Genomic DNA, 27,945 nt, shown 5'->3' on the forward strand with positions numbered 1-27,945 from the left:
TACTCTAGGGCTTTTACAATTCATTGTGCAATAGTCCTTTTGGCCGAAATACACCTATCATTTTTTTTTTTGGCGGGGGGGGGGCGGGGAAGGCTACACACTTAACAAGGACTTCAAATTAAGACATACTCAAGATGACACCTGCCTTCTAGCCTCATGGAAAAATCAATCTGCCACATCTTAATTCAATGCTCAGGCTAGAAAGAAAAGGTTCTGGAGGCTGAGGCAGGAAGATCACAACTTCAAAGCCAGTCTGGGCAACTTGGTGAGACCCTGCCTCAAAATAAGGTAAGAAGGACTGGGGATGTAGGTCAGTGGTAAAGTACCCCTGGCTTCTAATGAAGAAAGGGAAGAAGAAACAGGGAAGGAAGAATACTTTATGCTTGGTACCTACCTAGCAGATTTTAGGTAGTCAACGGGTAACCAAAAGCCCCCCCATGTGTTACACAAGTTGTAACTCTGCATCAGGACGACTCGCTGACCCTGGGTGCTGTATACTTAGTAAATGAAAGGCGGAAGATGATCAGCGACACATGTTTATTGACAAAGAACATCTGGTTTGGATGTCTAAACGATTAAAATGTCTGAGGATGTTCCAGAGTAAGCCAAGGGGTGGGGTGAACAGCAATGGTTCCTGGCCCAGGAGTAATTTGGGGTCCATTAATGAACAAATGAGGAATTAATAAATAAACAAGTGAAGGAGTAAATGAGTGGATAAATGAACCCGGGTCCACGTCACGTTCCCAACGGCAGATGCAACAAATGCTCCTGCAGTGACATGAGCACCCACACCTGTCACTGACCAGGACCACCATCCAGGGACACCAAGCACACCTCACCAGAGTCAGGTGCATCCATCACCATGGGGAGTGCAAGGTCCCTCCCTGACCTGGGAAGCAGCAGTTGGTGAAATAAAGGCGTGGAGAACCGTGAATGGCTCATCAGTAAGGGCTGGGCCGATGGTGAGCTGTCCAGAGCCCTTTCTTGTCCCCAGGGGACCCAAGGCCCAGACCTTGGGCTGGACAAGACTGACACAGACGGCCAAGGCCAACAGAGCCAGGTCCCCAGCCTGACCAGGAACCCTGTGAGGCCTAGCGTCAGACCCAGTTGTAATGGGCACTCAGTGTGCAACAGGTGAGAGCTGGACAGGAGGGCTGTGGGGTGCGGCCTGGGGAAGGGGCGCCCATAGGGGGCACGGGCTGTGAGGGACAATGCCGACAGATTCTCAAAGCACCTCCCCTTGAAGGTGGCGACCTGCCTGGCGTGTACCTTGCAAACAGGGGACTGTCACTCCCAGCTTGGCCCCTGGGCACTCTGCATCAGCTTGTCACACCCCTCCCTCCTCAGGAGGCACCCCTGCCAGCACTCGGTCCCCTGGAAAGTGGTGCACACCAAGCATCATGAAGAGCCATGAGCTGGACAGAGAGGGCAGCAGGAGAGGGCTCTGCAGAGGAGGGAAGGGGAGGCAGCCGGAGCAAACGAAGAAGGCTCAGGTCAGCTGGCTGCACTGGTCACCTTCCACCATCACACACGCCAGAGAGGATGTAAAGTGCCAGGAGCTCACTCCCTGGGACACACAGGCCAGAGGGAGAGTGCTTACCACTGAGGCAGAGCCACCAAGGGCCTTCCAGGGGCCATGTCGTCGGGGCGCTGTGTGCATCTGCTCATGTGTCTGGGCAGGCGCCACCGTCACCACCACCGCGATAAACTAAAACTCACAGTGGCTTGCTCAGGAGGCCCACACCACCAAGTGGCTGATGAGAATCAGGACACGTGAAGAGAGAGAACAGAGAGGCTCCAGAATACGTCCACATTCTAACACTCTATGACATCAAAAAGAATCCGCCCTCGGGCTGGGAGCCTGGCTTAGTTGGCAGAGCGCTTGTCTCGAGTGCACAAGTCCCTCAGTTCAATCCACAGCACCGCCAAAGAAAAGAGTCCAGTCTCAGTTTCCAACTCACAGGGACTCACTCACCCACACTAGGGAAGCTTGTCTCATGTCATTATGTGACGGTGTCCCCTCTACTCAAGACATGGGACAGCATGTCCACGTATGGCTTTGCGTTTCATGTGTGTGGTGTGGCTGACAAAGGGTGCCCTTGCAGAGAGAAGCCGCTCAAGTAATCATTAACACCAAGGAAAAAATGGAAGCTCTTTACTGAGGCTGCCATCTGATGCTAAGCCCGGCAGGCCTCTACCAGAATAAAGCCCAGGGCAGATGACAATGAAGAAAAATGACAACAACAACAACAGGGGTCCCAGGTGGTGAGGTCCTGGGAGAGGGCTGTAGAAAATGGAGGGTGAGCCAGCTGCGGTGGCGCACACCTGTTATCCCAGAGACTCGGGAGGCTGAGGCAGGAGGATTCCGAGTTCAAGGCCAGCCTCAGCAACTCAGCAAAATCCTGTCTCAAAATTAAAAATTAAACTGGAACTGTGGAGATGTAGCTCAGTGACAGAGCGATCCTGGGTTCAATACCCAGCACCAAAGGAAAGCGGAGAGGGAGGGAAAGCAAGAGCAGGACACGCGTCCTCCCAGGCCTCTGCACAAGGTGCAGAGAACCCCAGGCAGGAGAGGACCCACGTGTGGTCTGCAGCGCGTGTCTTGTACCCCAGGAGGAGGTGTGTTCTGGGCAAGGCATCTGCAGTCCAGCCTGGATTCAGTAACAGGAGCCCAACACACAGGAGCCCAGCTGGCTACGCCGGTCCCATCCCCATCCTCAGTTCCTGGGGAGCAAACCCTGGTGCAGAAGGAAATGCTGCAGTCCTCTCAGCAGGGCCAGCTCCTGAGATGTGGCCTGTGCAGTCCCACAGACACCGTCCTCAGAAGGCCCCGCTCTTGGTTTAATGCTCTGCGGCCACCATCTTGAAATTCTTCCTAATGTCTAGCAGGGGACCCTGCAGTTTAATTTCACACTGGGCTGGCAAGTAGATAGCTGGCCTCCTTCCACTTTTTATTTGCTTTGGGGGATTTTTGAAAGCCTCATAAGATTTAGAGTCTTCTATATTTTTACAGACAAGTTGTTTCATGGGCTATTTACACTCTGAGACTGGGCTCGGTTGTCCTAGATTCTCCAAAATTGATATTTAATGCAGAAAACAAGCTTCTTTTTCACCTCATCCCCAATACATGCTCTGACCTGCAAACCAAGATGTGCTTGGTATGACAGAGCGTCAAGAAAACTGAGACCCAGGTGTCCCTGATGTCTTTAATGGGGGTACCAGGGCCCAGCACGCATATCAACCTCCAAGAGCCGTGAGAGTGTGAACAACTCACTAAAAAATCACTTCCAGATCCTCACGCTCAGGGTTTCACCCACACTCCTCCGGTACACGCCTCCATCTAGGCACGTGCCCATGTGTACGCACGCACACACCAAGTGCAATACACACATCCCCAGCAAACACTGGCAGAACCCCGGGCCTGTTCTATCCTTAGTCCCACGTGCATTTCTAACACCAGAGAGACCATTTGGTCCGGATGATGCTGTCCTCAAATAGAAGAAGAAAACCAAATATAAATGCATGCGCCAGAAGACCAAGTAGGTGCCGATGCTTATACCCAAGGCTCATGGTACAAGAAGAATGCTACTGGCAGGGTGAAGAAAAGCTCATGATCAAAACAGAGACGGAACAGGAGCCGTATGTATCATTTTTAAATAGTACACACGCGCAAGGTATATACACAGATAGGGACCCTTGGAAACACACGCTCACGTATGTACGCCACGGTACACATCTGCATGGCCCAGGTGACTATGAATATGGATACAGGTATGAATATCACTGTAATCCCAATGGCCAGGTGCCACCGTGAAAATCATGTCCCCTCTCTGAACTAGAGTCTCCTCATAGACAAAGGTGTGGCTTGGACCGGACCTTCACTGAGCTTCTGCAGCTCGGACAGGACCCCGGCTCTGGGGTCAGGGCAGCCCAGCAAGCTCCTCCATGAACACGCCATCTGCACCCCATCACCCCGTTCTGACAGGGAGCTGTAATGCTCGTTGGGCGTGGGGAAAAAGAACAACTTTCAAGACAGGGACACAGATAATGGTTATGGATAGACTACAACTCGGGGTTATTTGAACTACATTAGTTTTTGAATTATTCATTAGAATCCTCGGCCCAGCCAAGAGCGAGGGATACTCTGAGCAATGCAAGTTCAAGTTCAAGGGAAACGATTCGCCTCTCCCCGGCTCCGCTCACCCACTCACGCGGTCCCGTGGTCAGGTTCCCAGGATTTTCCCATTCTGACAGAGAAGCCCATTTCTCGGGCCAGGCTCGGTGACCACCCATGATCTGAATTGTGCACAGGTGTTCGAAAATACAGAGGGATCCGGCATAATTGGGAGCATTAAGCAATCATCCCTGTGCAAGGGGGTGGGGGGATCGAAGAAAGGAGGACGGAGTGTGGGCAATGCTTTGGGAAATAAATTCCACAGCCTTTCACCAAGTTGAAATCTTGGCTTTGGACACACATAAAAATGAATCTGGCCTGATCTTAGCTCCAGTGGACATCTGCCAGATCACAAAATTTGACCCAATTGGCCTGCCTTAGCGTACAGAAAGCCACTACTGGAACAGCAGATGGCCCAGCCGGTCACAGCCAACCTGGACGGACGAGATAGTGGCAGGAAGATGGCAGAACATGGCTGGCCCAAGCTAGGGTGGGAATGTTTGCTTTTAAGAGAATCGTTTTGGTTATGCACTTAAAAGAAAAAGAGCATTAGGGCAGACTTCCCCTCAATCCCTTCCTGTGCAGCCTCCAATCCCTCTCCCTCTTTCTCTCTCTCTCGTGCATCCTATAAAACAGAGCTAATTATTCTTTTGCTTTCTCCTTGTCACTACATGCTGCAGTAAATCGAATGGTCCCCCCCACGCGTGGAGAAACATCTTCAGAGAGAATTGTGCTAGGAATTCTCCTGACAGTGGATGTGGGGTCACTGTTTTCCCACAAGATTTTATGGAGCTAGAAAAAGATGCTGACTTTCAAGTATGACTTCTCTTTAAATAAACCATTACCAAGCATAACCTTACTGGAGATGAGAAACTCCATTTTCTTTTTTTCTTTTTTTTTTTTTTTGTTTTTAATTAAAACTAGGGTTTAACAGGCACCACAACTTCAACAGTCCCTGTTGAACACACACCGGCCATTTAAACAGAGCTCTGTCCAAACATTCACCCTTTGTTATATTTTTCTCCATTCTTCAGGGAAACACTATCTACCTTGAGACTATTTTGTTTAACATCTCTAGTCATTTATGCTATTTACGGAACATCTGATATTCCTAATAAAACGTCAGTACAAATAACCAAGTTGTCTAGAAGGGAGAAACACACACACACACACACACACACAAAGCTCTTCCAGACCCTCCTGGCTGGTCAAGGTACATATTTCTCGTTGGCCCCACTTGGCCATGCTCAGACAACCGCCTTTTCTCTTTCCTCTGAAGTTACAAAAGACTGATTTCGCTCAGCAATGAGCCTGGCTAAATTGAAACTCTGTACATCAGAATTAAATATGTTCCATCTACGCAAAATGAACAGTGTATGATTTATCACTAACACTTAATGACCAAAAAAAAAAAAAAAACCTGATAACTTTCTCCGATGAGGGCCCCTGATAGCGTCCAGTCTCGCACCATCGATTCCTTTGGTCATTAGCAATAATCACAGAACGTCAAGTCCGGCTTATGCAGCAAGTTTGGTAACAGAGCTGGGAAGTAGACACACACTATTTTAAAAACATGTTCCGATTTCCATCTAAGTATATCTTTATTTATATGGCTTCCTTACCATAAAGATGCCAGTCCTTGAAATTATGCAGAAATCGCTTTCTACGCTGAAGAACAAGGTGTTATATCATAACAAGGGTGCAGAATTACAAAGCGCCTGTTAATTAAACATGGCTTTTTAACTCGCTACCCTGCATATGTAACTGTTAAGTTCTAAGCCAAGTTCTTAAATAAGAGTGAGAAAATGGCTAAGTTCCTTTAATGCTTTGCCTATATTTTTTCCTTAATGCAAGAAATCAGCCACTTGATTGATTATTTTTTCATCAAATTCTCTGATAAATGGTCAAGATTATTTAAGATTTCTGTCTCTATCTCTCTTTCTCTCTCTCTCTCTCACACACACACAATATTGGCAAATGAACAAATCACCAAGTTGCGAGTCAGGACTGCTGTTTTCACATCCATCCTAAGCTGTCAGCGGATGGCCTTACAGAAAGCTGCTTCATTCCAGGTGCACATGGAGAGACTATGTCTACAATTAATATTCAGCCCTTCAAAGGGTTCACATGGAAGACAGAAAAACGCCGCAGCTACGCGCGTCCACGTTGCAAACTCCACTGCATAAAAAAAAAAGCAAGCCAGGCAGTGGGGAGCGCATGCACAGGCTGCTGTGAACAGAGCCCTGGAAGGGAAGACACTCAGGCATCCACGAGGAACGCAGGAAGGGCTGTGCTGGGGGATCCGAAGACCCTGCACCTGCCGGGGAGGGAGGGGGTAGCAGAGAGAGGGACGGGAAGGAGCCTCCTCCATCAGACCAGCACTGTGCGCTCTCCCAGGAGGGGCCGCAGGTAACCTGGGTGCTTGGGGATTATTCTTCATTCCTCTGCAGTGTCCTACTCATTTCTTGGTTAAAAACTTAAAAAAGAGGAGCTCACCATTTTAAAAGAAATAGCTTTGTAAATACCTGCCCAATTTCTTTCCTGAAAAGTCCTTCTTGGTTGGATTGATCCAAGTGATTGAGGCCTCGGGATTTATTCCACAGTCGGGGCATCAGTGACCAAAAAAAAAAAAAAAAAACACCGAGACCCTGCATCCCAATATAAAATCCATTTCCGCTGTTTTCAAAATTGCTTATTATTACCTCATACTTCAAGAATTCTTTAACCTCGGTGCTGTGCGATGGGAAAGTCATCTCCAACACAGAGATACTCGCTATATTTAGTAAAGCTGACTGTCCTACTTCCTAAGCAAAAGAAAACAAAAACAGACCCTGAAGTGAGATGGCTCTTGAAGGATCTGTTCGACATTCAGTTGACATGAGACACGCGTGAAGAAGAAGGCTTGGGAGAGACCTTGCTTAGACTGCAGTGCAAAGGCTCATGGGAGAAAGGTGACCTTCAGTGGTGGGGTGTGTGGGGAGGGGTCCCTCTCCCAGGCCCCCATCTGGGAATATCTGAACCTTGGGCTGCAGCTGCCACAGGGCAGGGAGATACGGGCAGAAGCATCCAAGTGGGCAGACAGGTAGACCTGCTGCCACAGGCTAAGAATTCCTTGTGAGCTCACCAGAGTTACAGCTACAGGTTCACTGTCAATACACATCACACGGCAACAAAAGCCATTATTTAGAAAATAAGATGAACACAGTTAAGCTGTTGAACCCTTCTTAAACCCAACGAAGGCATGCCAAGCAGCAAGCCCACAAGGACATGCCCGAAGGAGCCCATAAAAGAAAACCAGGAACTGCACAGATTCCTGTTTTAATAAGACTGTTTTCTCCCAAATTATCAGCCATGGCAGGTGGGCAACGACAGTTTTCTGAAGACGCGCCATCCGGCATCCCAAGGTTCGACCTGCTTCTTTCCAAACATAAAATGCAGCAAACTTTCTATTAGGAAATTTCTGTAATGCATCACTAAAAAGGGTGTGTCACTGACTCCCTAATGAAATATCAGTTAATTACTTAGCCTTTCCTAATGAAATGATCAACATCCTTTCAACAAACAGGGCAGCATGATCTAACGTTGAACTTGGATTTCATCAGCCAGCCACGAACTTCTCAGCACCCATGGACCACTGCACCGCCCCTCCTCCCGATGGGTTCTATTTTCATCCTCCATAGAAGCCCCTGTTCAGTGACAGAGACCCTCTAGTGTTACACTTAGGCTCATCAGAGATTTTGTTTTTATTAAGTGCTTCAGGGTCTCAAGAGAAATAAAATGACTTTGCATTAGAGGGACTCTTCCAAATGCCACCTGAACCCAGGGCAACCTCCAAGTTCTAAACATAAATACAATGACCAGTGCTTTAGCAGCTATGAAAATGAAGCCACACCCAAAGTCAAACTGGAATTTCTTTTTTTAATTTTAAAACAAGGTGAGGGCATTTTGGACAAACACTTTTATTACCGGTTAACTTCAGAAGGCATGTTACAGATATAGACCCCAAAAAATGATGTACCACTTTTATTTAAATAACTCTTTTGATCTTGGGGTTAGATCTTTAACTAAAGCCCTGAATATTTAAATAAGCCTCTTTAGCATTTTATCTTCCTTGTCTCATCATCTTGAAGGATACATTCTTTCTGGGATCCGGCTTTGTTTGTGTGGCACCCGGGGCCAGGCTACCTCCTTCAATACTCCTGCCTGCCCCTCCACAGACACTGATAGAGAATTTCCCAAGATGCTTAGGGAAATCAAAATACTTGTGCCAGCAGGGTTAATCTAATGAGTAAACAGTTCAGATTTTTAAATTAAGATGGAATGCTCAGAGAAAAAAAAAAAAAAAAACTGCAGAAAGCCATTTGACATTAATTGGTAGCTACATTGTAGCAACATCCACCAGGAACGGTGGATCCAAGCAAGACCTAGTGTGAAAGGAAATACCTGCTTCCTGATGAAAACTAACAAGGTGATGCTCCAGGATGTTCCTAACCCTGTGCTGAACCATGAGGACCTGGCTGGGCCTCTGCTCCTCAAAGCATCTAATGTTTCTTTCTGTGCCTGATTCTGAAAAGGGAGTCTGCATGCTTCTCTTAGTTTTTACAATGGCCATAACCTGGATTAATCCCCGAGGAAGGGCTGTAGGCTTTTCTCCACCTCTGATCACCGAGGAGTCCAGCTTTCCCACCTGGGTGGGCAAGAGAATCATGTAGGCACTTTTTTCAAAATGCAAAGCCTGGCCCCACCCCAGAGGTGGCCAGTCCAGCAGCACAGCAGTCTGTATATGCCCCTAGAGCTGGGAGGCCATACACATGCTCGGTTAAAAAACCACTGATTTTCATTCTTAAAAGAAGTCTGAATATTTTCAAAAGAACAGAAAAAAAAAAAAGAAGCAGAAGAAACAAAAAGAAAAAGAAAGAAATATCAGTAATATCCAACAGAAGAGAGTTCAGTTCCAGAATCGTTGGTAGCATATATCACTTAGTGCATGAGTCTTTGTTTAGTTACATCCAAATTACAGGGGAAAGTTTATTATAAAGTACAGCAAAAAATTCAAGAATCTGTATTTTTGATATCCACTGCACAAACGTGTGTGCAAACCTATGCTAATCTGGATTCAGGTAAGCAAAGGTCTTACTCTGAAACATGCCAAATTTGGACCAATTGCGACCTCCTTCCAACCCAGACATGAGCACCTGTCTCCACCCCTGTGCTCACCAGCCCCAGAGGGGAAGCCACCAGCACCTCTTGTCAAACATCACCACCTCAGGGGGGACTAGAAAAGCCAAGCAAAACCCACACCACTCTGTCTCCTGTAAGGGTGGAGGTCCCTGTCCTCACAGCCCCAGGAATACCTTAAACAATGAGAAACAACACAGCCCTGGACCACTGGGTCACTGAGATGCAAGAATACACCTGAGAACACCACCCCTAGTTCACAGGCAGGAACATCAAGTAGAGACATTCCCACCCCAGGGCAGAGCCGCAAGGAAGGGAGAGACACCTCGGGAACTCAGCTTTTCAGACTGGTGCAAGAAATATTCGGTGTCTTAGTACACAAAGCAGATCACAAAATTAGATGAGCTCAGAGAATCTGGCAAAGTGTGGACATCCATATTTATTGTAATATAGAAACAGGTATCCAAATGTGCAATTCAGGAGAAACTCTTTGTCCCACCCAAAGAGAATCTATTTTACTTGCTATCAACAGGGACCCGACAATGCCTCCTCCAGACCCCCCTTTCTGTTCCTCATTGGACGGTGATGTACGCTGCTGGTCTCCGGTGTCTTCACACCGGTGCAGTCAGACAGAAGGACATGAGTTCTATTCAATAATCCCTGCACCTCAGCTACTGCCCTTAGCAGCAGTTTGAGGAAATAAACTCATCACAGAGTGATCCTGAGTACAGAGAACACAATGGTAAACAAAACCGGAACACAATTTTGTATGGATTCATATTCCTTTAAAAAAAAAAAAAGACCCTGTTTTATTAAAACTGTGACTTGGAAAGAAAGTGCAATTAGCTTTGCAGAGGCACTGCTGAGATGTTCCCCGAACGCACGAGACATATGTAAATATTTCGTGATATCAGTTCCATTTGAGTAGACCTGTCAGGATATTTACAGGGCTTGACGGTACTTCTGTCTTTAATTAAATTTTTGCCCAGATACTTTAATGTAATTTAAATAGATTATTAGTTGTCAGGATCTAATATAAATTTTGTTTACGATTTAGTTACTTTAAGTACTTGGATTGAAGGAACGAATTGAACCCCACAATGTTGAACCTCGAGACCAAACCACCAAAAAGCTCCCCCTGTCCTCTTCACTCCTCTCCCAGACACTCCTCAAATCATGACAACTTCATCGTCAATTTCATGGGACTAAACTGAAACAAGGGGACTCCCCCCATCCCTTGAAAAACAAAACAGGTTGGTGGAGGTCCTGAGAATGACCCCATTTATACCTGTGCCGCACCAGGTCCGGTTCCCACGGGCTGCCTAGGTAGGAAACATTTTTCTCACTCCAAGTCCCATAAAATAATGACCACACAAACACCTGTTGTGTGCCAGAGGCAGGGTGCACTTTAAAAGCTGGCGTCAGGGGAATGCAGAGAGAAAAACAAGACCTGCAGAGGCAGCCAGGAGCCAATCTGGTCAATAGATTTCTCGACTAGGCAAAACAGCAGGCAAAAGATGAGCTTCCTGGTGAACAGGAGCTGCCTTCCCAACCAGGCTTGGGAAATGCCTCAGCACATGCTGGCTGGGATGGCTAAGAATAATCCATTCGAGAAACAAAGAGTGCTGTCCAGTTGTCCTGCCCGCCAGCCCTGAACCTCTCCTCTCCCTCCCTCCCTGCTCCGGACAGAACACCAGCCCTGGAGAAGTCGGTGCAGGAACATTATACACGGGATACAAAACCCAAAGCCCTTAGTGAAATCAAACGTTCCTTAGGACGTTTATTTTTAGGTTGGCAGCACCATCCAAATCTGCTTAATTTCCATTAACCACATGGTCACATGCACACGGAAATAAACTATAAACGTCCCGTCCCAGGGAGGAGGGGGAAGAAAAAACAACCGTCATGCATAAGATACCCCAAATTTGGCCAAGTATGCCCGTTTCAGGAACCCGCCTCATCTCATGGGGCTGCTGCCGCTCCGGCTTTTGGCACCTCTAACTTTAATTCATCCAAGTACCAGACAAGAGAAATAGTTTTAAAAATCAGTTGAAGACGGTTTCTTGGATAGTGCCCGTATCACTAAAAGGTCTGCAGACTGGGGTAACAAGCCATCCTTCAGAAAACAGACAGGCCCACCTGCGAGTTTCCTGGGCTTCCTGGCTGCTCTCATAAGCTCCGTGTTTGATCACCTGGTGGGTTTTTTCTACCACCAAGTTTAAAAAAAAAAAAAAAAAAAAAATCCCCTGCCAACAGTAAAAAGTATATACCAAACCTCATGCACAAAGTTCACCTGTCAAATTATTTCAGAGATGCCTTTCTTGGACTTATTTTCTTTACAAAACAAACCCCTACCTGTTTGGGGCTTTTATGTGCACTGAATTCAAAAACATACTTAAAAAGAAAAAAAAAAAAAGACCAATACTGCTGTCTTAGCACAAATGGCATTTACTATGACTCGAATCTATGAAAGGACTGTGACATCTAACAGGATGAGAAAGGAAAGGAAAAAGCCCTTAGCAAAAAAAAAAAAAAAAAAAAATTAAACAAAAATACCACCTGTGCAAATGCAGCTATGCTCTGAAAACCCTCTCTCAGGCACAGAGAAACAGCTCACACTCAGTGCCTTGAAGTTGCAATTAAATTGTAGTAATTTAAGATTATCGGAAGAGCAAAGGCCAGGGGGAGCTCTTTGGAAGGCTTCCCTCCCCACTTAATGCTTTTCAGCCAGGGGGTTAAATGAGTTTCTTTAATGTAAGTACCTTAAAGTAACTGAATCATAAACAAAATTTATACTATTTTCTGACAGCCTGCAATCTATTTAAATTTTATTAACGTGTCCTTAAAATTATTTTTAAAAGACAAAACTCTTGCTAGACTCTGTAAATATTCTTGGCATACCCAACGATGGGCCCTCCAAGCCTAACCATCCCTGAGCACGCATACTTTTTGGTGACTCGGAATCTTACAAGATAATGTTTCAAAACCAAGCCTGAATCTTAACTAAAACATGGAGACAAAATAAATACGCACACTGTGGCTAGCTGCAAAGAGGAAGCGGGCACAAATCAAATAGCCTCCTCTACTAGATTCTCCCTTCTCTCAATTTTGGCATTGACCTTGATGTGGTATAAATACATGTGTTTGGGGAAAAATATCCCAATTCTTTCTCTGTTAGTTTAAACAACTGGTGAAAACACAATACCTGTCAACAGAGCCTTAGAATGCAAATTGACAAGGTCAGGGGTATGGTTTTCAGAGAAGCAAAGAAAAACTTGGTAACAGAAAAGGAAAAAAAAAAAAAAAAACGTGCCTGGGCTCAATATTAACTCAGTTAACTTCTGCTATTGTTGGTACAAATGATTTAACCAGAAAATATTTATAGCTTTCTAAAAACATTACATATTGCAGAAAATTGCCTAACAGCATCCATGTGTATGTTTAACTCCATTGCTTAATTATACAATAAAGGTATAGCCAATAAAACCTGCAGGCTTTGAAACATATTGTGCACAATGGTTATGAAACTCTGGCTTATAAAAAAAAAAGTGCTTACTATGTGATCGACACTTGTTAATTAAAAATACAAGGCTTAAATGACAATTATTTTTATTCTTCCGTATGTGTTTACTTGTTCTATTTTCTACTTTGTTCTACTTAATTAAAAATGACATTTAATTTGGGGATAGTTTATAGCTGGGGGAAAAAAAAAGTGTTATACAGTTTATACTCCAGGATTTAAATATAAACACAAAATCTTACACACATCTCCAGCTATGTAAACCCCTTAATTTGAGACAGTGAATTTGAATAGTGGATGTTTCTTTCATTATACTTTGATAAACCTGTGAAAACAAAAATGCTAAAAGTAATTACTGTTACTACTTTCCTTAAAAATGTAAAGCAGTAAAATTTTCCTAGACAAGAGGCATGGTCAAGTTACAAAAAAACTTGAATAGAAGTAACATCATGGTCATGCTGAATGTCAATCTAAAAAAAAAGGGGGGGTTATGTCTAATCTGGAGAATGCACTTTCCCCTTTTTAAATTCCAAGAGTGGGCTGACACTAAACTTTACCACCAAGGATTTTTCTTTCTTTTTTCTTTTCTTTATTTTTTCCTTTTTTTTTTTTTAGCTTCACATCAGATTTAAACCTTCACATACAAAACCCTAGCTTCCCTGATGAGGCAGATCTTCTAAGCTGGATGTGAGAAAATGTTATCTAACTCTAGTGTAGGAGTCTAATGTTGGTAAAAAGCATTCCACTGTACAGTTCTGGGTAGCAAGACAGCCTCCGGATGACTTGATAGTCTTTGAATACCTTTTTTTTGGGGGGGGGGGAATTCTTCTTCTACAGAGAGGTGCATTTAAACAAACAACAACAAAATAATAATAATAATATTATTATTATTAACTTGTTGAGCAACTCTGCTTCCATAAGAAAGCAACTGCAACCCAGAGAGGGGCTGAGTTATTCCCTTCCAAGTGAGCCTTCCCTTGCACAACAAAGATCAGCATTTGCAATGGTCCATTTCTGCATAAATGAACATATAGCCTTGCTGCTTGGTGGAATAGTCCAGGGCTCTCCACATCCAGCTCCTGACAACAACCCAGCAGCAGTTCTGTTTGATCTCTCCTGCTTCCTTAATTTGGGTTGTCAAGGTTCAGCAGTTGGAGGCTGTTTACTTTACTTTTCCAAAAAAAAAAAAAAAAAGTGATTTTTTTTTCTCTCTCTCTCCTTTATACAATGACTAATCCAAAGTCTGGAGAGGGGGTGATGCAGCCAGTGGCAAGATGTTAAACCTTTTTTTCCCTTTGCAGTGAGATTCTTAGCTGACACCTTTTGAATGGTAAGGAGCTGAGTTGCTTTTTATATTTTTAATGCTCTCTAATTATGAGACCTTTCAAACGAAAGACGGGGGTAAAAATTTTTTAAAAAAATGTAAATCCCAGATTTCTGAAAATATGATCCCAGTATGCTTTTCCTGGACTCAAAGAGGCGGGTATTTCTACTGTGAGAATCAAAACTCCAGAGGAATTCTAAAACAGAAATCAGCAGGAACTTCTGTCTCAATTATGCAGAAGAGCCCTGAGTAGACAACACCTGAAGTCTTCCTATTTCCCTTCAAATTCTATTTAAGAAATCTCCCCCCAAATTGATTCTCAATGGAAAAAAATGAGAGTGGGGGTTGGGAGTGAGAAGGTAAAAATATTGCAGAAATTCTTCCACATATTTTCAACAGTAGAGAAATTCCTTAAATATCCTTGAGGCTTTCTTAACTCAGCTATTGATTGTACACGTCCTAAACCCTCAAGTCTGCCGAGGAGCAAAGGTGAAGTGTGGAGGGTCTCAATTCCCAGTCTCCATCCAAAGGGAACCCAGAAGCTCGTGATTAAGGGGCAGTATCAAAATCAGAAACCCTAACTTAGGAAATACCTCCATCTGGACATAAGCGCACCCCCAACCCCACAGAAGAGCACTGGAGTGCCTCAGAGGCGACCGAATGAAATGTTTATATTAATCTCATTTTTCGGCTCAAGCCTCCCGGAGAGGAGGGCTTGGGGGTGGGGAGGAAGGGAAGACGAAGAAATAAGTTTCATTTTGGGTCTTCTGGTCGAGTAACAAGAAAATAAATTAGGAAGAGAGGGTAGAATAAGCCCAGGCTAAATCAATACACTTTGTAATCAGCCTAGCAAGGGTATTTGGACACAATGACTTGGAAATAATTAATAGTTTGAAGGGGGGAGTGGGGTGAGAAGGAGACCCAGGGATGTCACCATATTTTATCGAAGCACGTTACCCTCCACGCTAAACTTTGATCTCCCGATTTTCGGATTTAGGAAAGAAAGGGGGTAAAAAGGGAGAAAGAAAGTCCTGTATTTCGAAGCACCTACCGGCTGGAGGGTGGGCACATTCCTTGCTCTGGGCGCCTGATCGCTGCGCTCGCACCGCCCTGGCTGGCTCTTTGGACAGGGAAAAGCCCTGGTGCAGCCCGGGATTCTCGGGTGTCCCTAGCCCCGCGCCCCCCGCCCGCGTCTTCGCCCCGGCAGCCGCGGCCGCCCCGACTTACCCGCGGAGTCCGGGGAGGGATGGGAGCGCTGCCTTCACGCCCGCGGAGGCGGCGCCGGCAGCACCATCGTCCCCGGCGCGGCTGCCGCTGCCTTGGGCCCGCTCGCTCGCCGCGCGCTCTCTTCCTCGGGCAAACTTTCGGGGTCTGCGGTCGACAAGAAACCGGGGCGACTCTCTCAGCAAGTCTTTCCCCGTGCAGGTTGGGGGAAATCGAAGGGGACGGGACGGCTGAGTAGGCGGAGGGACCGAGACCAGAGAGGGCAGCGGGCTCGGAGGACCCTGAGAGCGCGTGGAGCAGAGAGGACGCGGCTCCGGGAATCCCAGCGAGGATCCCGAGACCGGGAAATCGGCCCGAGCCCAAGTCTCCGCACCTTCCCCAGGATCTCACAAAGTTGCAACAACAAAAAAAGAAGGGGGAGGGACGGGGGAAGGGGGTGGGATAGGGAGACGATCGCGGGCGCACGGTTTGGAGTTACAACTGTTTATTTAGTCCTTATTCTCTCAGGGGGCGGGAGCTGCGCGGCAAAGGGGGACTGCAGGCAGCGATTTCGAAGCAAACACTTGGGAGGGGGCATGCGACTTTGTTTCTGGGCGCGGAGCTCCCCGGCGCCCGTGTGTGTGTGTCACCGCCAGTCTCCGGGGACCGAGGCGGAGCTCACAACAGGTGGGGAGGGGGGCTCGCCGAGGGCCAAAAAGGAGAAGGAATCAAAGTTTCCGAGCGCGGCGGTGTCTGGGGAAGAGGGGGCGGGAGGCGGGGGCGAGGGGAGGCGGAGGCAGCAAATGACCGCGACCCCGCGGCAGCTGGCAAACTCCTCGGCTCCTGGCGCCACCGCCACCGCCTTGGTCCCCACCCCAAGCGCACGCCGCCTCGGCTGGTCGGCTCCGGGGAGTCGTCTCTGCGGGACAGGAATGAAGCGCTGGGAGCTCGGGAGGAAGGCTGCGCGCAGGCGAGGAATGGAGAGCCATCGGTTGCCGGGACAAGGCTGGAGGGACGCGGCGACACGCGTGCGTCGCAGAACCGACCAGGGCTTTGGAAATCCCCCCACCCCATTCCCTAGGCTGGAGGGGTGGGGGGTGGGGGGGTGAAACCAGAAAGTGTGCGTGGCGAAGGGAGGAGGATCCGGGTACTGCGATTCCTCGCAGCGCACCCTGTTCCCGTGCCCACCCGAGGATCTGGCCACGGCTGTTGCCGGCGCCTCTCGAGGAAGCCGGGGCCGCGGGGAAGGAACGCGCGTGGGGTTGTGTGTCTGGTNGACGTGAGCCGCGCCCGCCCCGGTCCCCGAGCGCTGCGCCCGCCCCCTCCCCCCGCATCCCGGAACAAATAAATAAATAAGGCGCGCGAGAGGCCACCACGTCGCGGAGGGAGATGTTGTTATTTTTTGCTGTTGTGCGTCCCTGACGTCACATCCACCTGCTGGGTAAACAACAGGGCTCGCAGCAAAAAAAAAAAAAAAAAAGTCGCAATTGCAAAAGCGGGGGATGGGGGCTAAGGCTGGGGGAGGGGAGGTGTGGGGCGACCCGGCTGGATGGAGAGAAGGGAGAGGCCGAGCCCCAAGAGCAGAAAGGAAGAAGGCCAGAGCAGTCCCTGGCAAGAGAAGAATCTGGCAGGAAAGACCTGGAAAATAAGGGGTTTGGGGGCGGGGAGCTCCTCAGAAGATGGGAAAGGGGGACTCCTGCAGACCCCGGAGAGATCGAGAGCCCGAGAGTTAACTCCTGGGGCCGAGATGAGAGCGCGATGGCTCTTTGCTGGTCTCCGAGCTGATCGTACCGAGGGAAGGGGAGAGGCGAGGCGGGGATGCGAGTTTCCTCAGTTAAAAGTGAAAGTGTTTGCCATCAGTGACAGCTGAGGCTCGGGGAGGTCGGCGGCGACCTGGGCCCCTCTCTCCTCGCCCGTCCTCCCTCGGTCTCTCCTCTTTCTTTTCTGCACTTTGTCCAATGAAAGAAGGCGAGTTCGGGAGGTGAAAGTTCAGCAGAAGGACAAACCCCTGTTTGCAAGGAAACAGAAACCCCGCCAGCGAGGGGTTTTTCCTGGTATCGCGGCATCAGGAGAGAGTGCACGGCGGGGCGAGCTTCCCCCCTTCCCTGTCAGTCACTGCAGGAATGCACGGTCGGGCCCACTGGGGGGAAGTGGCTGCTTCGGGAACTGCGTTCCTGCCACGGCTCCTCTTAGGAAAACACCCGGGGGCTGGCATGTCAATCAGTTGTTTAACACAAACTACCTGCTCGCCCACAATCAGCCACGTGCAAAAGCTTTCCCAATTGTGCAAAGGTGAGATTTTTTTTTTCTTTTGGCCGTTTTGAAGTTCGCTCGAATTTTAGAAATTTGAAGGAGGAAACGAGGAGCCCGAAGGAAATCTTTTTAAATATATACATCTATATTAAAAAAAAAAAAAAGGATACTAGTATTTCTTTCACTTTTATCAATATAAATAGAGGAAGAGGCCGAATTTATTTCCAAAACGTGACTTAGAAATATATAGGTCCTCCACTGGCTTGTTGCTATAACAGAAATAATTTTTTTTCAGATTCATCACCCCGGATGCTGCCAAACTCCCAAGCCAGCACGTACAGGTTCTAGCTGGATGGTTTACACCAGGCCAGTTCTTCATCAAAATGCCTCAGGAGCCAACCCTCTGAATTCCTACAAAGTACTTCCCGCAGGAGAGCGAGAGACTTGCTGTCCCTTTGGTCTTGACCACTAGCACAGTTGTAGATAACAAATATCCTGAAAGGGATAGTATAAATTCTTTTGGGTGATGTACTTTTACAAATACGGCTATACATTCATTGACAGGAGATTCAAATCTCCGTGTCAATGACAGGCTACCACTTACCACTTTTTAAAATTGTATCTGTTTTGCAAGTAAAAAAAATAAAATTAAAACCAAGCCATTCACTGGTGCTGTACAATCAGGCACGAGGGGCTGATCAGCTAGTTCCAGCACAGCAGCATCCATGCATGAGGCCCCGGCGCCAGGCTCCAGTCTACCCAGACAAAACCATCCGCCGGATCTTCTAGGCTAGAAACTGGATAGATAAAACGCATTTTAGTGTTGCGTTTCCTAGCTTCCCAGAGCTCGGTGTTCCTGTTGTCTTTGTCAAGAAATGTCTCACATGTTCTCCTGTGTTCTAGACCATAGAGTGGGCTTTTAGAGATGCACAGATAAATAAAACTCCTGCCAGGAGCGCTGCAGCCTACAGCTGTCAATCATAACATCTAATATTTATTGAACGCTTTCTGTGGCCTAGGCACTGATCTAAAAGCTTTATGTCAACTCACTTAATACTCTCCGCACCCCTTTGACAGCACTGGAAATTCCACATTCTGAATTCATATGGCATTATTCAAAAAAATCTACATAGTAGCCAGTCTATTGGGAAATTTTTGTTTTTAATTTCTATGATGTTTCTGCCAAATATAACTTGTTTATGATCCATGCCTGGTTGTAGAGAGTATCTCAGGGGAATAGCAATTTATTTAGACGTGACACATCTATTAATTGTCGGTGAGGTATCATCCTGATCTTGTTTTTCAATAAGCCACATGGGTTGTGTTGTTTTGTTTTTTTTTTATCATTATTGCCATACTAAAAAGATTCTTAGATTGCCACTGATCTCAGTCTGCATTTTAACTGCCTTAAATTCTACATTCATTTGCAAGTGGAGGCCAGAGTCAGGTTGGCAACAAGTTTGTAGACAAAAGGAAATCCTGGCTGTAAATCCCATAATATATGGCACTCTGCTTCATATGGGATGGTCTAATGCGGAGACTTATTAAGGAACAGCTAGCCCGCAGGGGCTCCCGTTCCAGGGAACTTACTGCAGCTTAACGTCTTGCTCATTGTCGACACCGTCACATTACATTCGTAAGGAGCAGATTTTAATTTCTTTATCAGTAATCAACTGGAAGTTTCTTTTTGTTAAATTACAGCAAGAAGGGTTTTCAAATAAAGGGCATGGGGGTAGGACGCCACCTTTTGGTGATAAAAATAAATAGAAATCCTTTTTGGAAACATGTTCCTGACATAATTTTATTTTTAATTACACCCAGGCAATGGTGCTTGTCCCCGTTTCCTCATATTTTAAGGTACACGAAAGAAAAAGAACAATATAAATGGACAATTAGCAGATTACTGCTAACTGCAGCCAGGATTTCCCCAGAAGTACCAGAATGTGTCGGTGTCCTGCCGCACACCGCCAACTAGACATCAGCCAGAGCCTTAATCTCCACGTACTGTGACACGGAATATGTGCACATTTTGGGAAAAGGACTTGGAGTGGAGACAGTTGCCACCTCCTGAGATGCCTGAACTCCTGGAAGTTTAGAATTGAGCAGAAATCAGAACAACCTCGTTCAGTGTCTCTTAAACCAGAGTTAGCGCCTTCCCAATTTTTTTGCGCTACCTATATGACGTCATTTCTACATAATCCTCACACTGTACTCACTGGTGGGCAGATGTGGTGGTGGTGTACCATTTCCACTTCCCATCAACCTACTTGGCATTTTTCTTTTACTACTTTCAGAGGGAATATGTGTCCGCCTCCATAAACAAGCACAGTGAAACAAAGTTACTGATTTCTCTTTGTGCGAGTTTAGCGAAAGGAAAGTAGAAAATGCATTAAAAGAGATTGACCAGGTACACTAAAGGTCCTGGAGACTTTTACAGATGCAAACCTCTCTGAAGGTTTTTCTTCTCCCCCTGCACACCCCCGGGCTCTGGAACAAGCAGAAGGATTCAAAGTGATTGAAAAGGATACAGTCCTCAGCATGGGAGTCTCCGCTCGCTAATGCCAGCCCGTGCCCAGGCTGCACAGCAGCGTTATCAGATTGCAGGTGAGGCCCTGGGATTTAAACCATTCTCCAGAGCCAAATGATTGGTTAGTGACTGGACGAGATGCGAACCCAGGAGTGCTGACCTGGTGAATTTCCATCTCACTTTTTCCACATTCACAGATGTGACCCATCCTCAGACCTCAGGCAGCATGCCTAGCTCCCCAGGAACAGCCATCCTGTGTATCCCTTTAGAGACATGGAGAAACCGAGGCCACGCTCAAGATCAAGTTCAACGCCCTTCTCAGCCTCTCGGATGTGGCAGACACCTGAGTGGGCAAACACAGGGCAGAGGGAGGGCTGCAGGGGCGGATTTGCAAGTGTGGGTGGGCCGTTCTCAAAATGAAAGCCAAAACCTTTGATTTCCCTCCCAGAAGGTGAAAAATACTAATGAAAATCACGTGTTTTACCCTAAGTGCCAGGAGGAGCCCATCCTCTCTGTGCCCATGCCCCTGTCTGTCCAAGCTGGAGGTCAGCAGGGTGTCTGCTGTTTTACCGTATATGATACCAACGGGCACTGAGACCCAATCACATTTGCTAACTGTGTGGCTGGAAAAGTTAGCCAGGGGGGCCTGATCGACTCCAGCTTTGCAAGTATTTTCCTTAAAAACAAACTTCGCAGGCTCAGATTTAAATCTGGAGATGTAGGGGCTGGGGATGTGGCTCAAGCGGTAGCGTGCTCGCCTGGCATGCGTGCGGCCCGGGTTCGATCCTCAGCACCACATACAAACAAAGATGTTGTGTCCGCCAAATACTAAAAAATAAAAATATTAAAAAAAATAAAAATAAAAAAAAAAATAAATCTGGAGATGTAGTGTCCTTTGTGATATCCTAACCAGACAGGGGCTTTAGCTACCAAGACCGCATTTCCTGCCTTGTTTTATTTTGTTCCTTTAAAGGATGCAGTTGTATACACAGAAGTAAATATGGCCTGCCAACAGCTTTACGTTTTTCTAAATTGGTCCTTGTGACAAGAGGTTGCCAAGAACTCTACTGTATAGCAGTTGGCCCCAGGGACCAGATGGATTGGAGTCCCTCTGCATGACAATGCACAAGAAAGGACTTGGCCAGTTACCTTCATGCCAAAGAGCTGTCCCTGCGCCCTGAGCCCTGAGCACCCCTGCAAAATGTTGGTACCTCAAAGACACATGAAGGGAGTATCGGAGGCGCAACCAGCTGCCAGTGCTAGATCCCTCTTGCCTCTAGCCTTGTTGTGCAAAGTATGATGTGCTCCCCTGTCACACACCTGCGGGCATCTTAAAATGCAGAATCTCGGCCCCACCCGAGGCCTACTGAATCAAAATCTGCATTTTTTGCAACAGCATCCACTGAGCCTCCCCCAGGCTGAGATGAAGTACTACAACCAGCCACATCTGGGTCCTCTTTACAGCTTGGCACTATTTGACAGAAGTTCCCATGAGCCATCCGTCGGTCATACCTGATTCTCCAAACGGGCATCTTTTATAAACATGGGTTAGTTTCTTCTTTTTTATCCACTTATAAAGTTAAGCCATTAAATCACCCATGTAAAGCATGATTAATTCCTTTGACATTAATAACAGGGTGACTTCTCTCTCCTGTTACCCCAAAGAGACTGCTAATTGCACTGCAATTGTTTACCTTTGTATTGTTTTATGAGAACTCAGGGAAAGATGGAAGATCTTCCCCACCAGGCCAGGAGCAAAACGCCAGACAGGTTTTGGAAAGCCTGAGCACATGCTATGACTACACCTTGTTAGTAGAAGGGCTTTGCTTTCTTTGTTTTGTTTTCTTTTTTTTATGGAAGGAATGACGCCTCCATAATTATAGGTGTTGCTGTTTAAATCTCAGAATGTTTTCCAAACCGTGGAGGGGCCACACCTCCAGCAGCCGCCTGTGAGCCATCGGGGTTGGACTCTCTCTCCAGCTCGATGAACAGTTTATAAAGACCCATCGGAGGGCGCCAGGATTTCCATGAGCTGGAGGGACAGCAAGGGGTCCTGGTCTGAGTAGGGCTGCTTCCTGACATGAAGGACCCTCAGGTACTCTGCAACCCTGGTGAGGTTCTCAGAGAGACGACAGTTGGTTCATTTCCCTAACAAGACAACAGGTTCCTTTTGTAACCCCCCAAAAAATAATTAAAACCATTGTTTTAATACTAGTCCTAAGGCGGTGTAATTAAGTCTCCGAGTGAGTAATTGTGTACCTGAATTCAAAATAAGATTTCACATGTAAAGCAAAGTTCTGATGCTAATCTCTGAGAAGTGTCTTGGCTTAGGTTTAGACTGCACAAGTGCCAGCTCAGCATTACAATAGGCATTGTTAGGTAGGCCTGGAGGACAAGACTCGTTTGTCTGAGAGGGGAGAAGAGGCAGGCCGACCCACCTGCAGGAACAGGGAAGCTGGGTGCTCCTCCCTGTGGAAGGCGTTGGGGGGACTGCGCAGGGTGAGGCACCCGCACTTTCGTGGATGAGAACATCTTCACATAGGCTTTTAAACAAGAATATCTACAAAATAGCTCTCAAGAGCAACTTCCCTATCCCCACGCCCAGGGTTCTTGAGTTATTGTTTTAAATTAAAAAAAAAAAAAAAACTATATAAAGATTTAAAATTCAATTTGTCTGAGGACCGTAGGAATCCTGGGGTTCTGGAATGGAGAGTGAGGTGTCCCTGTGGACAGATTTTTAACACATGTGCAGTCACAAGATAAACAGGTACAGAAATAAATCGGCCTGTGTGCATACGTGAGTTGGTATGTAAACATGCTTCTCAGTTTGGTGCACCGAGAGGCTAGAAGCCGGGAGCCCCCAGTCGCAGTGAGCACCCAGAGGCCGCAGATCTTGGCTTCTAGATACCTTTCTCTGATAAAAGAAATCAGGGCTCCTTGGAGAACCAGTTAATTCCAGGGGTGAGAGACGGATGCTGGAGTGTCTTGTGGTGGTGAAAGTTACTGGAGAAATCCTAGGACAGGGGTGGGCTTAGGAGAGGCCCAGGATCCAGCTAGGAAGAGCTCTTCAATCCCAAAGATGAGAACTTAAGGAAGAAGAGGAGTACTGGTAACAGTGGTATCTAGTATATAAGAAGTGACACCTCTTCCTTGTACGAGATGGCTGGGGCCCAGCAATCCATGTTTTAAAGCAAGTTTTAGCAAATCATATCGATACTATGACCTAAGGAATTCAATCACTCCATCAGGTGGCTGAGATTATGGATGTCTGAGTATCATGTAGTCAGGAGCACCAAGCACACAAGCCCCAAGGACAAGGGGCAGATGGAGACTGGCGTCACCAAGAAAGCAAGTCCAAGACTGGAAGAGCTTCAGAGTTTTCAAGGCAGGTGAGAAGTACAGATTTGGGGGCAGGTATTGGGGGGACCAGGGATTGAACTCAGGGGCTCTCTACCACTGAGCCACATCCCCAGCTCTATTTTGTGTTTTATTTAGAGACAGGGCCTTATTGAGTTACTAGCACCTTGCTTTTACTGAGGCTGGCTTTGAACTCAAGATCCTCCTGCCTCAGCCTCCCAAGCGGCTGAGTTACAGGCAGGTGCCACTGTATCCGGCAGGGAAGTTACAGATTTTGATGCAAATATTCCTCAGCTGTGAAATCCAGGATGGGCCAATCAAAACAGGCCTCAGGGTGTGTGGAGAGCAAAGGCTGCCCAAGTTAACCCCTGTCCTTGGGAAATCAAGTCCCCACGTCAGTTCAAGTGAGCAGGATGAAAACACAGAGAAGGGAGAGGTGGTGAGCACTCTTACTTATTCATGAATTCCTTCCCAAGCATGAATAAGTCACCAGGAGCCTGTTCTCCATTCTGAATGAGGTCAGCAAAGACTCACCTTTTCAAAATACCAACCAGTCCAGAACAGACCCTCATTATTTAGAAGATGCTGCTATTTTTTGTTGTTGTTGTTGTTCTTCCCCAAAAGAGTGAGTTCAGAAGTTCTACTGGGCTGTGTGATTCAAGGACTCCACACCCGGCCACCGCCCACCGCCATTATTTTCTCCCTCCATCTGGCGGGCAAGTAACCCGTGGGAGAGTCCAGAGGCTGCTCATCTCGTCTCAGTCTGTCAGTCCTGCCCTCTAGAACTTGTGGCCCAGCTTGCTGGAGAGACCTAATGGGTATCAACAAGACGAATGCCTTCAAACATGCACCAAGAGGAGCGGAGAGCCAGGTGGCTTGCATGCGTGGGGCACGGGGTTCGATCCTCAGCACCACATAAATAAATAAAATAATGGTATTAGGTCCATCTACAACTAATTAACAAAGAGTAGTGGGCAACACACAGAAATGGAGGCACCCAGGAAAGAACAGGGTCCCCGCAGACGGCCCTTCCTATGACGAAGTGAGCTTCCATGCAAGGGGCTGGCATGAGGGGCCATCTGCAAGTCCCAGGACGGTGGCTTGCATCGCTGTTAGAGGAAGTCTTTCAAGATCCAGTTCCCACCCCCGGCCTGTGTTTCATCGACCCGGAGCCCAATATAAGCACGGGAGACTCTTAAAAGCTTCCCAGGGGATTGCAATGTGTGGCAAAGTTTGGGGACCCCTGACCTGGGAGGGTCTGAGGACAGCAATGAACCATCAACTCTGCCAGTGGGAGAGACCCAGGGACCCAGAGTGAGCCCCAGCATGCTGTCCCTGTCCTGTGACCAGCACCCTCTCCCCTAGAGAATCAGTGGATTCAGCCCATGGACCAACTCCCCACAAGGGGCTGGAATTGCTTCTCCAGGGTCTTCAGAGTCTTCAGACCCTGAGTAACAGAATTACCTAGGTGGACAGGCCCGGTTTCAGACCTAAGAAACCAGGGTGTTGGTGAGAGGCCACGGGAACAGACCTGTGCAGAGCTCGTCACTGAGTTCTGAGGTACAGCAGAGTCTGGAATCCACCCATAGAAGTTTCCAATATCTACCTCCCCTGAGCCTGTAACCATTCCACTGGTTTATTTATTGTTTTTGGTACTGTGGCTCGAACCCAGGGTGCTTGACCACTGAGTTACAGCCCCAGCCCTTTTTTATTGTGTATTTGAGTGAAGAAGTTCTCACTAAGTTGCTGAGACTGGCCTCAAACTTGCCATCCTCCTGCCTCAGCCTCCAGAGTCACTGGGATGACAGATGAGTGTCACCACTGATCCTCTGTGTTGAGCTCATTGGAACATTTTATCTATTTTGGAATTTATAACACATTATTAATAAATAAGTGTATTAGAGAACACCAGAGCCCCTTCCTCCTGTCCCACTCTGGCTTTGTACCTGTTGACCAACATCTGCTCTCTCCCCATCCACCTTCCTTCCAGCCTCTGAACCATGGATGTCCTCTATTTCCCTGAGTTTAACTTAGTTTTACATTCCACCTCTGAGTGAGGTTATACTACAGAGGTTCCTTAAGACCTAAAAATGGGGCTGGGTGTGGTGGCATACACCTATAATTTCAGCGGCTCGGGAGGCTGAGGCAGGAGGATCGTGAGTTCAAAGCCAGCCTCAGCAACAGCGAGGTGCTAAGCAACATAGTGAGACCCTGTCTTTAAATAAAATATAAAATAGGGCTGGGGATGTGGCTCAGGGGTCGAGAACCCCTGAGTCCAATCCCTGGTACCAAAAAAAGAAAAATCCTAAAAATGGAAGGGCCACATGACCCAGCAATCCCATTTGTGGATATACATTACCAAAGAAATGGACATCAGTACAGTAAAGAGACCTGTGCTCAGGAGGACACGGAAACAACCTAAGTGTCCATCAACAGATGAATGGGTCCTTTAATGGGGTGATATACACAGTGGAATCGCTTTTCAAAGCAGGAAACCCTGTCGCTGAAGACAACACAGATGAGCCCAGAGAACACCATGTCAAGTGAAATCAGTTAGGCACAGAGACACCAATGACGTTGTTCACCCATTCTCATGCAGTTGGAAAGGTCTTTGGGGGGCCTCTCGGATGCGATGCAGGGTGTCAAGCACTGAAGGCACCTGTCCCTAAGGTAGATCAACCAACATTATCTCCAGACCTTGCCAAGCCTCCCCTGGGGGGTGGGGTGTCAAAACTGTCCTCAGGCGAAAGCCTCTGTCTGCTCTAGATGTCCCCAGGATTATCTGATAACTGCTCCTACTTGAAGGAGCAGAAATCCCGCCCAGGTCTACCTGTAAGGGAGTGACTAAGTCCGTTCCTCTTGAAAGCCCAGCACCCTCTGAGCTACCAGCCCATTTCCAGTGCCAAAGAATGCTTCCCAGGGCTTCTTGTATCCTGATGAGGCAGATTTATTAGAGCCCAGGACTCCATAAACAATGTCAGATATTCATCAGCCACAAAACGAAACCCAGCAGAGGAAGTGGCCACGGAGAGAGCCCTCTCGGGAGGATCCCGCCTCTCCTGACCACGCATGGGATCCAAACGAGGCAGTCTGGTTGCTCTAGTTAAAATTCCCCTCTGGGAAGTCTAGGGCGTTTCCTGCACAGCAGACCCCTGGGCTGGGTCTCACCCCTGGCTCCCCATGTCTCACCTTCTCTATGCTGTCTCTGGGGACCCCATCAGCACATATGCCCAGCCTGTTCTTGCTGTCTTAGTGGTCAGTTGTGGAAATGACCGAGTGCTAGATTGACAGACCAATGGCGGGGGGCAGGGGTACCAGACTTGAGCTAACCTGGGCCTCTTCATAGGTTTGCACGTAGTGTGATGTTAAGATTCACTTTGTGGAGGAACCTGGCTACCAGAGACAGAGGTAAGGGGCTGCCAGGGACCCTCCCACCAGAAAGGGTGGTGTCATTTCCATTCCATCATCCAGTGCACACAGATCCATTGCCTGCCACCATGACCAGCGCTATTCTGCACACCAGGGACAGTGGGAACTCAAGATGAAGACCCTTGCCCTACAGGACTTTAGGGAATTTCTTGTGGATTATGTATGATTTTTAATGGACAATTTTCTTTAATTTGTCCCTATGTCTCTCTCTCTCTCTCTCTCTCTCTCTCTCTCTCTCTCTCTCTCTCCCTACAGCAGTGTGGACTGAACCCAGGGCTTCTGCATGCTGGGTAAGAGTTCTGCCATGGAGCCACACAGTCCAGAATTTTTTCTTTTTCTTTTTTTGGTACTGGGGATTGAAATCAGGGGGCACTTAACCACTGAGCCACATCCGTACCCCCTTTTTTATAGTTTATTTTGAGGCAGGGTCTCCCCAAATTGCTTAGGGGATCGCTAAATTTCTGAGGCTGGCTTTGAACTCGCCATCTTCCTGCCTCGGCCTTCCAAACTTTTTGGATTACAGGCAAGTACCGCCTTGCTCAGCCAGAATTCTTTTTTTTTTTTTTTTTCCAAGAGAAGAACCTAGAAGTGGTAGTTGCCAATTTCCACCAAGCACGTCGGCAGAAAGGACGAGTTTTGTTAGCATGATCACTTTAGCTACAGAGAAGGCCGCATAAAACTTTTGTGGACATTGAGGGAGTGGCCAAACCGGCCAGAGGAACAAACAGTAACCAAGAGATGAACAAATAATGGCGGTGAGATAGTCATGTAAGAAGTTTGGATGTTGGTTTACTGGCAGTTTGGCTAAGCCAGAAGAAAAACATAGGTCCTAGAAACTCAGAGAATGAAATAATGCGAAAAGTTTTTCTCAGGAGGGTAGGGAGGGGCAGATAGGGAGAAAGAGAGAGAGAGAGAGGGAGAGAGAGAGGGAGAGAGGGAGGGAGGGGAGGGGAGGAGGAGACGAGAGGGAGGAGGAGAGA

General features: G+C 47.3%; 1 protein-coding gene and 1 long non-coding RNA gene across 7 annotated transcripts in view; one reads left to right on the plus strand and one right to left on the minus strand.

The window, feature by feature from the left end:
* The window catches only part of Foxp1 (forkhead box P1), a 616,519-nt gene that overhangs the window by 512,734 nt on the left and 75,840 nt on the right, over positions 1 to 27,945 (minus strand). Inside the window, exon 1 of one of the 6 annotated variants that reach the window (XM_048787003.1) lies at positions 15,424 to 15,555. The exons of the other annotated variants lie outside the window; for them this stretch is intronic. The gene's annotated coding sequence lies outside the window, so the exon portion shown is untranslated. Of the gene's footprint in view, positions 1 to 15,423; positions 15,556 to 27,945 lie in introns of those variants that run through there. 6 annotated transcript variants of the gene reach the window in all.
* LOC125611723 lies at positions 16,903 to 20,895 on the plus strand. Its single transcript, XR_007341931.1, has 3 exons — positions 16,903 to 17,691; positions 17,948 to 20,256; positions 20,377 to 20,895. It is a non-coding gene; the product is annotated as an uncharacterized LOC125611723 (long non-coding RNA).

This window comes from Marmota marmota, unplaced genomic scaffold (assembly GCF_001458135.2).
Source record: "Marmota marmota marmota unplaced genomic scaffold, marMar, whole genome shotgun sequence".
Lineage (NCBI taxonomy): Eukaryota > Metazoa > Chordata > Mammalia > Rodentia > Sciuridae > Marmota > Marmota marmota.